At 50.4% G+C, this 12,407-nt stretch overlaps 1 protein-coding gene across 3 annotated transcripts in view; it reads right to left on the minus strand.

The window, feature by feature from the left end:
- Nucleotides 1-11,832, minus strand: part of TMEM63C (transmembrane protein 63C) — a 31,326-nt gene extending 19,494 nt beyond the window's left edge. Inside the window, exon 1 of one of the 3 annotated variants that reach the window (XM_053946443.1) lies at nt 11,692-11,832. The gene's annotated coding sequence lies outside the window, so the exon portion shown is untranslated. Of the gene's footprint in view, nt 1-8,969; nt 8,990-11,380; nt 11,502-11,691 lie in introns of those variants that run through there. The other 2 variants (XM_053946442.1, XM_053946445.1) reach the window with 2 other exon arrangements.
- Between the last annotated feature and the right edge of the window lie 575 nt (nt 11,833-12,407).

Here is a 12,407-nt window from a genome sequence, read left to right on the forward strand (position 1 = left end):
AGAAAATGAATGTGAGTGCATGACTGCTTAAGAAAAATCTGCTTTAAAATGGTATAGATAAACTTCATCTTCCCTATCAGTAAGCTCTGGCACTGCTTTCTCACTGAAGAGTACAAAGCCAGGCTCACTGCCAGCCAGGGCAGGAAGGCTGGGGAAAGAGCCAACCCATGAGCCCAACCAGGTCTTGGAGGTGCAAACCCCACAGTGAGGTCCTTCCCCTCAGTGGTGAGCCTGCCTTTGGCACTGCTGCTCCTATCCCCAGTGCTTCCCCATTCCCAATCTGCCCTACCAACACTGTTCATCTAAATAACATAATGCATTAGGAGTCTGAGACTGACCCCATTTTGGGCAGCTAAGCAAGTTTTTCTGCATTCAGGATTGGCAGGTCGTCACTACCTTCAGGAAACCCTGTGCAGGGTCATGCTGCCCCAGGGACTCACCCGAAACCAATACATACCCCTCCCCTTCTATGTGTCCCTGTGGTGGCACAGTTCCCACATCACCCACAGCTTCCTGCCCTCCCCTTCTTCCCCAGCACCACCACACAGGGCGGGTTTTTGGCACTTAGATTAAGTTCTATGAAGTTTTTGAATGAGAAAGCATCCCAGTCCCCTTGGGACTCTCTGCAGGACAATGCTTGTGGCCTTCCAAACAGCCACCTGCATAAACCCCTTCTCCTGAAGGTATGTTGTGGACTGAGCAGACCAACACTGACTTGCTGCAGTGCTCCTTGGCAGAATAAAGCCAAACCCCAGGCAACTGTGAGCAAACAGTGCTTACAGTGAGATCTACAGCCAGGGAGATTTGTTTGGGCCAGTGCGTGGGAGATGCTGTGCAGGGAGCAGCGCTTCTCCAGCCTCCTCCACACATGTGCAAGCCAGCGGCTGCTGGAGACAGCACACTGAGACTGGGAAGGAAGAATCGGAGCAGAATTTATTTATTCCACCCCCAGCCATTTTTGCCACATTTGACTAAGTTGCCAGTGCAAGTTGGCTCTAACCCATATTTGGCTTGCATTTCACTCTCCTGCTGTGCACACAGCCCCTCACACCACACTTTGTGTGTGCAGTGCACCAAGCAAACATGAGCTAATGGAGCTGCAAGCTCCCCAGAGTATCATGCACCCTTTGTCCTCTGATAAAACTTAAATCAACACTCCTCAGCACAAAGCATTACCTGGACCAGGACCAACCCAAGCTGAGAGCAGGGCACTGCTGGGCTGCTGGTACGTGATGGCTGGGAGCAAAGAGATAGGAAAGGGGCCTTATAATAAAGATGGGAACAGGCTTTTTAATAGACCTTGTAGTGGCACAGTTTTAAACTAAAAGAGGGCCAATTCAGACTAGATATAAGAAAGAAATTTTCTGAACTGAGGATGGTGAAACACTGGTACAAGTTGCCCACATAGGTGGCAGATGCCCTATCCCTGTAAACAATCAAGGTCAGGCTGGACAGGGCCGTGGGCAATCTCATCAAGTTGAAGGTGTCCATGCTCATTGCAGGGGCATTGGACTAGAAGACATTTAAAGGTCCTTTTCAACCCAAATTTTTGTATGATAATATGACAAAGCCAGGGTTGACTTCAGGGAATGGAGACGCAGGTAACTCACATGTGGGAAAGGGGAAGGGTATCATCCCGGGGTTCTCAGTTCTCAGTCTCACGTGCACACACACATCCATTCAGAAAAACAGTATTTTAGGAAAACAGTAAAGAGACACCCTGGAACCATCAGATCCCTACTCCAAGCTGGGCTGCTGCATGCTGCTCACAGTCCCCAGAGTAACCCCTGCACTTGCAATTAATTAATGATGATACAGGCAGATGAAAACAACTCTCAGCCCCTGCTGCCTATGTGACTGAGGGACGTGGCAGCAGCTGGACCTAGAGAAGGGCTTGAACTTCCCTGCAAAGGGTATCTCTGGGTTCCTTACTGCTTGCCAGCTCCAAGCCCACAGCATGTGCCCCCATGCACAGCCCGCTTTGCAGAGAGAGCTCCCATTTGGCATTGAAGACCAAGGAAGATACCTTTCAGCAAGGCTGCAACTGTGGTGGGATGTCAGGCAATTACAGGCAGATTGCTTCTTCTGCCACCCAGGTTACAGTGTTCACACAGAGGATTTTAATGTCTTTGTGAAGAGAAGTGCCACCTTCATCTAAAATCTAGAGCAGAGCTAGAACATTTCTATTGGCTGTACTTGGTGCCAAGAGCAGAGTAAGGTTTGGACTGCGGCAGGAGCCCATAAGCATAACCACTCACCAATCCTGGCCTTGACAAGGCTTTCCTCCCACCTCTGCCCAGCTTCCAAGCAGATTTGGGTGACATCATGTGACTGGGATGAATCACACTGCCCTGGGAGCATGGGAGCTGGCAGCAGTGGGTTGCACAAGTGGGGATGGCCCTAGCAGCCTCTGTACCAGTCACATCCAGCCATGCTTATTGCATCCAACTATGCCAGAGGGATTAGCACTCAGCACACTGGTTTGAGTCAAGAGTGCATCAAAGGGAAGGGAAAGCTTTTGATGGTGTACACCATGCAGGGTAATCCTGGGGAAGTGGAGGGAGCAGGTAGTCACTCTCCTCCGGTCGCTGGGGCACTCATCCAGTCGTCTCTGCAGCCCACACAGCTTTTGAGAGAGATGAGAGAAAAGCTGCTGCTGCAGGCAGAAAGGAAGGCAGCTCTCCCAGGCACATGTGGAGCTGCAGATATATGGCTCTGCAAAGCACGACTGTTTCAACCTCCTTCCAGTGAGACAGGTGTTCACATATGGTGACAAGACTTGTCCCCATAACTTGCATCATGCCCAGGAATTCCCCTTGCCCACAACACCCAAGCACAGCTACAGTCATGTACCTGCTGCAGGGCACAGCAGAGCCAAGCAGAGCAGAGCAGACAGCCCATCATACCTACCAGCGTGCTCTCATCTCCTCTATGGAAAGGATCTGGGGAGTCAAATGGCCCTGGAGCACCAGAGGTAAGAAAGAAATCATAGGACTTTTGGGACAAGAACTGGGGTTCATGATCCCCCCCAGTTCACACCTATCAGAGGCAGGTGGCCCAGCACAGGGGATGAATGGGACACAGATGCTCAGCAAACAGACTCTGTTGTGCCAGTGCTGCAGGCTGGCACAGCCTGCACCCACTGCACTGCTGTCCTACCCTGTTCTGCCTATGCCCACTGGCCAGCAGCTGCCCACACCAGCGCAAGGGGTGTTGGGAGTGACGGACATGATGGAGAAAAACAAAGACATTTTTTTCCCCCTTCAGGCAGAGAAGGAAGTGTCACATCTGGACATGTACAGCAGCCAGGCTGGGAAAGGGACAAGGCATTGGGAGAGGAGAAGTCGTGGGCTGGGAGGCACAGCATCGCCCAGAGGATGTGAGACAGATGGCAGATTTGGCAGCGGGGTGGTCACAGAGCAACCTGAAAGCTTTTTCCGCTGCAAGAGCACACAACACAACACTGCGTAGGGGCTGCCAGCCCAGCCTGGCAGGTTTGCTTGGGGGGCCACATCCTTTCAAACAGGCTGCATCCAAAAGGCACCATCAGAGATGCTTCATGATCAATTCAGCCTTGGGAAAAGGCTGTCTAGGATCAGGGAAGGCAGAGAGATTGTCCCTGGCTTCTCTTCATGAGCCTACTTTCCCTGCACACAGGGCCACACAGGCAGCTCAGGGAAGGGCTGGCAGCCCCTCTGCCAGCAGCACAGGGTCCTCAGGCAGCCACCCCCATCCCTCCACATAAACACTGCTCACATGAACCAGAACAGCATGGGAAATTAAACATGAGGCACTGCAGAAGATTGCCACAAAACAAACCTCCCCAAGTTCATGCCTTGTTGTCCCTCCAGGGTGGTTTGGCTACAGCAGAGCCAGCACTAGGAATACAGCTGGCTGAAGAGACTTGGGGACCCAGTGTCAGCAGGATGGTATCTTTCTCTCTGATCCCCCCACCCTGCAGGGATCAGTGTCCCAGCAAGAGCCACTGCAAGCCTCTCCACAGCCCAGCAGGTATTGAGGCCCTGTCACAATTAGGAATCAGACAGGCTCTGTGTCCATTTTGGAAGAGATGTCTGGGATGCAGCATTGAAATTGAGATGTTTGTGAAATGGCTGGGTATCCTAGCCCAGTCCCAGACAAGGTCCCTGCTTTATGCCTGGCTTTGTATATGCTGTTCTCCCTTCCTGCATCTCCACCCAGCATATCCCAACTTGTCACTGTATACTGGGGCTCTGCACTGAGCACCCTGAGAACCTGATCTCACATTCAGCCTTTGCTCTACCAGCAAGGTATTTACTAAATTAGTGAGGGTCTCTACCTCCTCATCAACTATGTGACTGACATAAGGGGCAGTTTTGTGCTCACTGTGCTTCATAGCTGCTGTCCCCACTCTGGGAAGCATCTCCCCACCTGGAAACACCTCCAGCCAATTTGGGAAAATGCAAGGTGCAAATGCATGAGACGTCAGCACAGCTGCCACCTCCCTGGGGCAACCAGCACTTCCAGTAAAGCGTGAACACATCCTGCAGCAAAATACCCCTCTGCTCCACTATTGCCAGCAGCACACCTGCACTCACTAGAGACAAAAATCTGTACAACCACAGATACTATGGAGGTTCTGGCTCATCCCAACGTCCTTGTGCCAACCACAGCTCTGGGAGGGTGAGCAGGGCTCTGAACAGGCAGCCCAGAGCAGTAGGCACCAACATTTAAGTGAAGCTGAATCCCACACTGTTGCTCTTTCCCTGAGTATACACTGATATCTGCAGGACACACTGGTCTCCAAACCCTGCCCAGCTGCTTTCCATGCTTCTCCTGGCAGCACAGCTCTGTCACAGGGCACATGAATGTCATGCTGGAGGGAGGGGACCAAGAAGTAACAAAAGCCAGGTGTGAGGAGCCACAGGAGAACACTGGAAAGGCTCCTAATGCTCACCATGTCACAGAGAGACCCCGTGCTAAATGAGCTGCAGGACCAGACTGACCCCAAGAGCTCCAACAGTGCTGCTGCTGCTGTGCAGAGCACCAGGCTGGCCACGCACAGGGCATGGCCACAAAACCCAGCTACCCAGCTTAGCTCTGTTCAACCAGGGGGAGATATCTGCTGGAACAAACACTCTCCCTGCTTTCTACTTCTCAAACAAGGTGAGCTCTGAGGAACAGAGAGCTTTCCTCAGAGTGTTCAGGGAGTACACCAGCCTGCAGCACCAAGAGCAGGACTGGAGCCAAGGGTCAGCAGGGTCCCATCAAATGCCTGTGCAGCTCTTCTCCAGCCCCAGGGGATGGAGAGGACACAGCACTGGCACAGAGGACTCCCACGGGCAACTAGGGAAGTGGATGGATACCCCTGAGTATTGCTCCCAGCTTGGACTTTTAAGGTTACACATATACAGAAATTTATGCTGCCTCCAGGGTATTTTCCATAAAACAAAACCAAAACAAACAAAACCCAAAACAACAACAAAACCCAAAACCAACCCCCTACTAAAAAAAAAAAAAAACAAAAAACAAAACAAACATACAACAAAATCCCCAAACAAACAAACAAAACTAAAAAGAACCCCAAAACCACCCCCAGAAAGCTAAAAAACAAGGTCCAAATAAATGTGGAGTGACATCTCTTCTCTGCTGAAACAAACTGCAACATGCCTTTTAGGAGGGCTGGAAATTCACCTTCTCATAATGGAGGGAATGAAACCACTCAAGTTTAACTCTGTGCAGGGACTGTCCAAATAAACAGCTGGTCCTTCAGACTCAGCTGCCAGGATGAAGGAATCCTAAAACCTGGAGCAGACATAAAGCTATAATCATCAAAGTGCATGTATGTACCTAAGACAAGACCTAGGGCATGGTCATAGTTTCTCTCAGTTACTAAAGTTTTCCTCAGCTAGCTTTTTCCAGCCCAATGTTTAGGCTATCGGAGGACTGTATCTGCAAAGCCATCTATCCTCCGACTCCTGAAATGACTGAACAAAACATCAAAGTCTTTAAAATGCATAATTCTCAGGAGGTTACACAGCCATCATCACAATTATTATTAATATTCCCTTTGTTTGGGGTTTATTTTTAAAGAAGGAAGAAACTGATTAAATTTTATGGAAGAAAACTTAAGAAACTAAAAACTTGTATAAAGAAAATTAAGCTTGACAAAAACTTCCCAACAGAAAAATCAAGTGAAACTGCTAGATGAGAAGGTTAGCAGCAGTAATATGAAAGGAAAAAGCAATAAAGAGGACTTGGAACCAGAATTAATAAAATAATTATGACTCTTGGAAACATACACCTGACTGAAAAGTAATCAGATTTTGTCTGAACTAAAAACAGTTTAAATTAAAAAGACAGCCAGTTTAAAACTGGAAGTTCTTTAAATCTACATGCCTCAGATCCCTCTCATCAGTGAAAAATAAGTCACTAGAAATTCATGCAGTATGTCCTTGCTGCTAGATCTGCTCAGTGGCTGAGAACCTGGAGATAAAGCCTGATGAACTGCAAAAGTGGCTCTGACAGCTGCAACCTTCCTTGAAAATAGAGGGGAAAAATGTTTCCATTAACTTAGTACATGGATTAGTTTAGTAAAACTTCTGAAAAATTACTGCAGGCTAATGCAGGAAAGCCTGGTTCCCTTTCAAAGCCTAATGAAGATGAACTGTGAGAGGGTAATCTATATTAGTACTGAATTCTTAAATGTCAAAAATAATCAGATTATATCACTGGCTATATTTTTATCTCCTATAATAAAATTTTGTTCCTATGATACAGTATTATAATAATACAATATAGTATAGCAGTGTAGTATTGTTAATTTATTACCAATATAAATAATGTCTTCATAAACTTATTCTCTTTTCTTTTGTGGACTCATACATTTTAAGCAGTTTTATTTAACCAAGTAGAAACCACCTTTTAAATGCTCACTTTCTACATTTTCAATTGGACTGCATTTTTCATTGAAATACAGCTGGACCAAATTTATAATAAATAATTAAGTGATATCTAGTAAGAAATGCATCACTCACCATTTTGTAATACAAGAAATATAGACATTAAGTATCTAAAAACCCATGTGTTAGCTACAAACCCACTCAAGCACGGTGCAGCCTCCTGCTCAGCCCTAAGGATCACATCATGCTCATCAGTGAGAATCAACTTGTCCTTAGAAAAAGAGCAGAAGTGATTAAAAACAGGTACTTAGGTCATGGCTTTCTGATCATTAACTTAAGTCCTGACTTTAATTCATCCATTCTATTCAGCAGCAGGTCAAGAGTGAAACAAGGCACAGACCAAGTTTGCTCTGAAGTCTATGAAGTTTGGTTCATTTTTCTGTCCTCTTTGCCATTATACTTCCACATAGTTCTGCCCTCTCTGAGAAAAGCAGCCCAGAAACACAAACAGTGCATGTCCTCAGCCTGGAGCCTGCAAGCCCTGGCAGTCTCCTAGTCTTGCAGAAACCTCCAGAATGCTGGACAAAGGGAAGCTAGGCAAACTTCAGCTTCTGGTCATTTGTCTAATGCTGCATTGAGGATTACCCCACAGTAACTGAATTTGTCAGAAGACAGGACAAATAAGCTCAGAAGCACTGAGGCTGAAGGGAGGTCATGTAGTCCTGCCTCCCTTCTCAAAGTAGTGCGAGCTAGAAGAGGTTCCTCAGGGCCGAGTCCAGGCAGGTTTTGAATATCTCAAAATATGTACATTCTGCTCCAAACCACAGCCACACCAAGAATACCATCCCAGCCTGATACTGGAACCAGATCCTCCAGCCAGGTGTGTCCCAAACCCCATGTTACTAGAGGCTGTCCCAGTCCTGGCTGGGATGCTAGCTGCACAGGTCCTTGTGGTCCATGGCTAGCCACTCTCATGCCTCAAGAGCCACTCTCCAGCTTGCCAGCCCTCACACCATCTCAGCACCACAGTCTGTGCCACTTCCCTGGTGTGTCATCTTAGTGTGGACCACCTTGCTGCATGGGTAAGAGGATTCCTCTGACAGGGCCACCTTGGCTTGGCCAATGCAGAGGCCCCAGACCTTGCCCCAGGATACCACAGGCTCACTTTGGGCAACAGCTGGGAGCCACTCCCCAGCTACATTTCCAAAACTGTTGTTTGCCCTAACTCCCACACCCCCAGCTTCTCTGAATTTTGGTCTCCCCTTGCCCATCCAACACAGCACATTAAGGGGCTCATTGCCTCAATCTCCATCACCTCCTGCCCTAGCTGCCTCCTACCACCGACTCCCAGATAATAACAAAGTGTTTTCCAGTGAAGCAGGGCCAAAGCACTTTCCTATCTCTGTTTAAGAAACTCAAAATTACATGATTACATATTTTTCCACCTCTCACAAGCTGCCTTTTAGCATTTGGAGGTGCAGTGGAGCTTGTCTTTGTTCAGATCCTGCATTCCTCTCTGTTCACTCACCAATCTGCAGATGACAAGACACAAGACTGGTGCTGGGGAGGGGGGGAACAGGTCACCCAAAGTTTTCACACAGTTCCCACTGAACAGGAGCACTGAATCTCCCAGCTCCAGTACTGCATTTTAAACACATCTTTATTTAAGATCAAACTATGACTGCAAGGAGCCCCTCCTTGGTCAAAATGGTAACCCCAGCTTCTCACGGGGACTCTGCTTGAAACTAAACAATTGATTCCAGTGTTGAAATGCTTCTATACAATGGTGTTAATGCAGGGCAGCAGGTTGGCAGAGGTAAGTCTGTGCCCCTCTCCAAGATACTCTGCAGAGAGATCCAGGGGGACTTGCTGTGCCCTTTCTCACCCATTAACCAGCAACAATAGTGCCCCGGGTGATGGGAAGGGCTGTGCACAGCTCTCTGTCTGTCCCATTGTTGCAGTAATAGTGCGAGCAAACTGTTGACATTGTCCCCACCTAATACCAAGGTGTGATCACAACCTAATTACTAGTCTCAGACACATTTGAAGCAGTAACTTCAAACAAGCTTTGAAAGGATATTTAGGCACCTTAAAGTGCAGGTAGATGCCAAGCAGGATCTTTTAAAGCTCTAGGTTCTCTTGTGACAGCTGGTTAGGAACTGGATGTGTTCAAGCCATAGCTGAAGGAAATTAGGACTGGAGCTGCTTCTCCTGAAATAATTTGAAAGCAAACCCGCTTTTGCTCTGAGCACAGTGCATCAGCAATTCAACAATTTCTTCAATCTTAGGGCTAAGTACACAAAATATATTTACAGCAACTAAAGTAAGTAAGAAACACAGGAGTGGCAACAGCATAAGGCTTTGCTGTTTGTAGGACTCATGGAGGAGTCAGCATTTGCACAGCACACTGATGTTTGCCAAGCAGCTTAGGTGATTGATTAGTTTAATATCAATTGAATTCACTTGTGAGTGTTAGAAACATTTCTCCCTCTTCTTTGTGTTTTCAGAAAGTTCTCGAGGTCTCTTAAGATAAGAGTATTTCCTGCAAGGAATATTTTAAAGCAGAGACACTCATCCTTTTACAACTGTGCAGATGCAGGCTCTGAAGCTGTGCTGAAATCTGCCTCATGTTCCCATGGGCCAGAAGGCTCTGCATGGAAAGAGGACAGTATTTACCTGCAAGGGCCCACACACACCCCTGATCAGCATCCCCAGCAGGCACTGCTATTTCTGTAGGATCACCCTATGCTTACCATTGTCAGCAGCCACCAAACCAGAGATGAAATGGTTAACCTCAGGGAAAGCGTTGAAGAAGAGAGTCGTTACAGAGCAATTAAAATGTTATCATAAAATAGAATTTAAAAATTAAAAAAAAAAATTTAAAAGGAGCTTGGAATGGAGTTTCAGGAGCCAGGATGGAGCCACGGGAAGAAGGCAGAGGTTTAGGCTCACAGGGAAGCCAGAAAAGCCCATATGTGCAATGGAGTCAGAGGCTGCAGGGGTGCTGGTGGCCTCCCTGCTTTTATTTATGACTTATTTGTTTGCCAGTGGCTCTTCGCCAGGACACTTTTGACAAATCCTTCCTGAAGGAGCTGCTTCTGCTTCCCTCTCCATCTGTTGCCCAGCCTTGACCACCACTTTGCAAGGCAGCAGGGAAGGCAGCAAGGCCACGGCTCTGGTCTGGTATTGGTCATTCTTTCTGCTTCCTATTTTTCCTATTTGGTCCCCTCTCCCCTCCTAATAAATACTGCAAACCACTACAACAGCACCTTTTCTCCCAGATGGCATATTTTGCTGCCTCTCTTCTGCTCAGACAGGCAGCCTGACCAGTTCTACAGAATTGTAAATCTCCACATGAGGCAAAGTGCTTTCTCATACCTTATTTCCCTATCCAGTTTTCCCTTCACACTCTACTCCCCTGTGAACTCTCTGGAAGGGGAAAATGCTGGCATGTACCTCAGTCCTGGAGATGGTGGCTAAACAATTAAAAGGAAAAGCATGTTCATGCAGAAATAACATCTGTCAGCCAGACAAAGGTCTCTCTCTCATTCTCCTGGAAAACACTCCTTCTGTTCAGGAGGTTTCTGAATAGCAAACCCACTGTGCTGCTAGTGAGAATGGGGAAACAAGCAAGGAAGAAGGCAGGACCTTCATACATGGACAAATCTGGATGAAGTTGACAACTGGGGGAGAGCAGCTTGGCCAGAGCATTAGACTGCCCTGACCTACCAGCCTTCTCAAAATCATCAGTATAACAGAACTGGAGGGAAAAACGCGGAGAGGTTCCTCCTCTTTTCCCCTGCCAGCACAAAGCATATCTAACACCCTCAGGTATAGCTCCCAGAAGGAGAATTCTGTGGCCAGGATGACGTGGGGACAAGCACAAGCCACAACATGACACAGTGGTGGGGTGACATTTTACCTCCCATCACAGGCCAGTGGCGTAGGCCAGTACATCGGGAGAGGGACACTGAGGGGCTGGGGCTCGCTCCCTGTTTCTGCCAACAACTTGCTCCAGCAGCCCAGGGAAGCCTCTGTGCCCTGCTGGGCCTCAGCCACCCATCAGGCAGGCAGACACAAGCATTTAGTTACAAACATTTTGGTACGTGGTCCAAGATAAAGGCGGGCAGTGTCTAAACAGAGACAAATACCCAGAAGTCCACCACAACACTGACCCAAACCCGTCTGTGCCTCCCGGACCCGCAGAACGGCCTGGGCGAGCTGTCCCAGGGCTGCCCGAGGAGATGCTGGCTTACCCGCCCAGGGAGCATCCCCCGCCGCAGTGGCACCCGGCAGGCGCAGCTCGGCGTGGGCAGGCCCGGGTCAGTCCCACGCACGCTTCCTCCCCACCCCAACCACCGCACCGCCGGTCGCGGCCCCGGGTCCGTCCTGCACCCCAGAGGCGCCCCAGTCCCACTCGTCGGAGCCCCGCTGCCCGCCGAGCCCCGCAGCCCGGACCGCGGCTCCCGTCCTGCCGCCGCCTCCCGCCCCGCACTGACCTGCTGGGGGGTCCCGGCCCCGCTCGCTCCGGGCCCTGCACCCGCCGCCTCCCTCCTCCCCTCCCCGCGGTCGCCTCGGGCTGCCCGGCAGCGGCCCGGGCCCGGCACCGGCAGGGGAAGGGGCCGGGGCCGCCGCCGCCCCGCCCCCCGCCCGCCCCGCTGCGGCGGAGAGGCCGCGGTCCGCGGGCTGCGGTGCTCGGGCTGCTCCCCCCGCCACACCCGTGCTGGGCCCCGGGGCCTGCGCCGCCGGAGCTCCGGGACCCGCTTCCCGGCCCGAGACGGGGTCGGGCAGCCCCCGCCGCTCTGCCTACCGTGCGCCCCGTGGCATCCGTGCGGGGAGGAGGGGGCGAGGCGGCGGCCCCGGCGCTCGGAGCGGGGAGCGGGCGGGGAGCTGCCGGCGGAACGCCTGGGTGCGGGGTCTGCGCGTCTCAGGCTATTTCTGGGTGTGGGGCTGTGCCCGCCGCATCCGCCGCTCCGAGCAGCTTCCGCGGCGCTCGGGCTCCTCGGGATGGCTGCCCGGCGTGTGCCCCGCGGGCGAGCGGAACGGGCCTCAGGGGCCATCAGCCACGGCAGTGGGGCACACGGGAGGTCAGCCCCACAGTGGTAGGGGCAGGTGGGTGGGCACATTTGAGACCTCGTTTGAGACCGTTTGCAAAACCTTTTCCCTTGATGAAGCATTGCTCAGATGCTTGGCAGAGGTGGCAGCAGGGGTGATAGCTAAGACACTTCCTAGGGGTCGTGTTCCTGCAGAAGGTCTCTGCCTTCTTCAGGAACGACCGGCAGGAGAGAGAGGAACGTGACCCACCAAGAGTAAAGGGACACTGAGAACCTTGTTTTCCATAAGCATCCCAGCCTACTCCCCATTTCTCCAATCCCTCAGAATGCAGGCATTGCACTCTGTGCTGGAGAAACCACCCGCAGCACCCTCAGGGCTGCAGTATTGGGTCTCTTGCATGGCCAGCACTGTTCCCAAGTGATGGTCAGAGACACATCTGCAAGTGGGCTACCAGGGAAAGTCACCAGAATG

This window comes from Vidua chalybeata, chromosome 6, assembly GCF_026979565.1.
Source record: "Vidua chalybeata isolate OUT-0048 chromosome 6, bVidCha1 merged haplotype, whole genome shotgun sequence".
Classification (NCBI taxonomy): Eukaryota; Metazoa; Chordata; class Aves; order Passeriformes; family Viduidae; genus Vidua; species Vidua chalybeata.